Here is a 2581-nt window from a genome sequence, read left to right as displayed (position 1 = left end):
ATCAGAACATAAGGGTTAACCCAACTAGCAACTCACCGCAAACTGCAACCACTTTACACAAGCAAATGTTTAAACCATTGCCCAATCAAACAGTGAAACTCAACTTTGAACGAATTTGGGGTCACATCCCAATTTCGATTGTGCTTCATTACGCGATTGTCGTGCAAAAGGTGAAACCTGCGTAACGTCCCAAACAAATGGGAACCGATCTATCAAAACGGTGAGTTAGATGATCCAATGGTATTGAAAATCCGTGTCGAAATGCAACACGGCCCGGGCCGCGCTGTAACGAAACGGTTGCTGTAACAAACGTCATATAACCGGCGCGGACGCCATCTGACAAATCTAGATCCTAGACAACCGGCACACACAGCGGGTCTCTCTCTCTCCGGGGTGAAACCGATTTACACCTGACGGCTAATTTCTTCCATACATTTTGGGTGCATTTTTTTTTATTGTCCATTTCGGTAAGGACGGCACGAAATTCGAACACAGTTTCCCCAGTATCGGATTCTCCGTGATGTTCGGGACGGGAACACTAAGGTTTGCGGATGAGGGGCAACTGTCAGGGCAGCACCAAAGACAAACAATGTCGCGCATGGGATCTAAGGTTTATCTACACAGCCTCCCGTGTTCAAGCTGTCCTACATTTTATGCAGCGTTCCAACCAACCACACCGTCGGAACCGTGTCGAAAGCAAATCAAGAGACGGAGCGCGAGAGAAGGAGAGAGTGCTAAGGATGGCCTTAAAACCTAAGATTGTTTGAGAAGCAGTTGCCAAAAAAAAAAAAAACAACAAAGACTGGAGACCAACTTTCCACATCTGCCGAATCTGCTCGAAAGACACCATCTATCATAGCCACCCCATGACATAACTGTTGGCGTTCGAAAGCCGTGTGACCTGTGTCCGCGTTTCGTTGACCATCATGTGGTGGGATGTGGTGCCAGCGGTAGGCTTGGTTAAGGTTTAGTTACTGACGCATAAAACGACTGCCATCGAGAGTGCGTGCGATAAAGGGCAGATATGGATTCGCCGGACACGACACGGTGAACTCTGGAAGCAGGACACATCGATACATAAAACAGAACGACTCTCGTTAGAATATGGGCATCGATAAGGGAGTCATGGTTTTTCTTTATTGCTGTTTATGCTTGGTGCGAGAGATAAAGTAAAAGAAAGGCAGAGAAAAAGTTTGTTCCTGTTTAAACTAAGTGACCTCTTACTGTATGCATAAGCAAATATTTGAAGCGGGTTGGGTTAGGTAACCTCCCGCGCGCTGTCTCACCTCCCCTACCGATGCTGCATGAGAATGACAACACCAAAACAAAAAAACGACGTTGAACGATTCTAATGCATCTCGGGTTAGTAGGCTCAAGAGTCTCGCGTCGAAGATTTGACCCAGATATTGTGTGTCTGGGACCCCATTCCATTCGCCGTGCTTCACCGAACACTACACCATCGGACGGCATCGAGTGGGGCGCTAAATAATCCGAAAAGCTAACAGCTGGCTAACGCAGTAGCTAACGCCGCCCCGAAACGATGACGATGAACCTGCGCCATTTGCCACCCGAGTAGCATACCGGCGGCAAGGCGAGTTAGTGGCGGATGCCGGGATCGAATTAAACAACATTAAATCGGTACCGTGGCAGAAAACCCACACTGCGTTAGGACCCCGGGACGGGGTCTGAGTCCGGGTCGATTTCGGGGAAGTATTAAACGGTACATGTTTTAAGCCGGGGACATGGTCGCATGATTTCCTGTCCGGCACGATCCGCTTTGCTGTCGATGGATTACAAATCGGAAGAGTGATCGGGCAGGAAACGTCTGACATTTCACGTTTGATGGCAGTGGATTATATTTCAACCTTTACAGTAAATGGAGTCTATTCTCAAATTCAATTTTCTTATTAAATATAGTAAATATTCAGTTTTATGCGTGTTTTATGAATTGCCAATGTATTTGATTAGAATCTTCAGTAGCTTTTAAAAAAAGTTTTTTTTTTAAGTAATGCATCAACCAAGGTAGAGTTGTTTAACTCCACGAATCGAAGTGATTAAAAGTAAGCGTTGTGTTCCTGTCAAAATGACCCTTTTCATTGTTAAATTACTGATGCTATAATAATGTATCGATTTGTAATTGATTGTTGTTAATTTACTGCACCATTTCTAACCGACGAATTGATGCGTTAACCATGCGTCATAAGCGTACGCATGGTGGAATGTGTGCGCGCCTAAGAAACAGATTGTGTTTTATCGCCGTCCTCTTTAAGCGTTTCCGTAGTGTAGCGGTTATCACGTCTGCTTCACACGCAGAAGGTCCCCGGTTCGAACCCGGGCGGAAACAGATTCTTTTTTTTATTCGTTTTTTATGGCGGCGTATCTTCTTTTTTCTTTGCAAAAATTCTATGCTGTGCAACTAGTTGTCATACATTAGTTAAACTGCATCAGTAGTGATAATCAGAGTCTGAAAATCATATTTTCAATATTATCTCCTGCATTTAACACATAAATTAAATTATATTTTCAGACGAATTTGCAAATGAATATGTGTTTCAAAAACAACGAATTTTCTTAAGTCATC

General features: G+C 44.2%; 1 non-coding gene across 1 annotated transcript; it reads left to right on the top strand.

Annotated features, from left to right (window-relative positions):
- The first annotated feature begins 2271 nt into the window (after nt 1–2271).
- On the top strand, nt 2272–2344 carry Trnav-cac (transfer RNA valine (anticodon CAC)). Its single transcript has one exon. It is a non-coding gene; the product is annotated as a tRNA-Val (tRNA).
- Nucleotides 2345–2581: the final 237 nt, after the last annotated feature.

This window comes from Anopheles marshallii, chromosome 2, assembly GCF_943734725.1.
Source record: "Anopheles marshallii chromosome 2, idAnoMarsDA_429_01, whole genome shotgun sequence".
NCBI classification, from domain to species: Eukaryota; Metazoa; Arthropoda; class Insecta; order Diptera; family Culicidae; genus Anopheles; species Anopheles marshallii.
The sequence above is the reverse complement of the archived record's forward strand: the minus strand, read 5'-3'. Positions and strand labels throughout refer to the sequence as shown.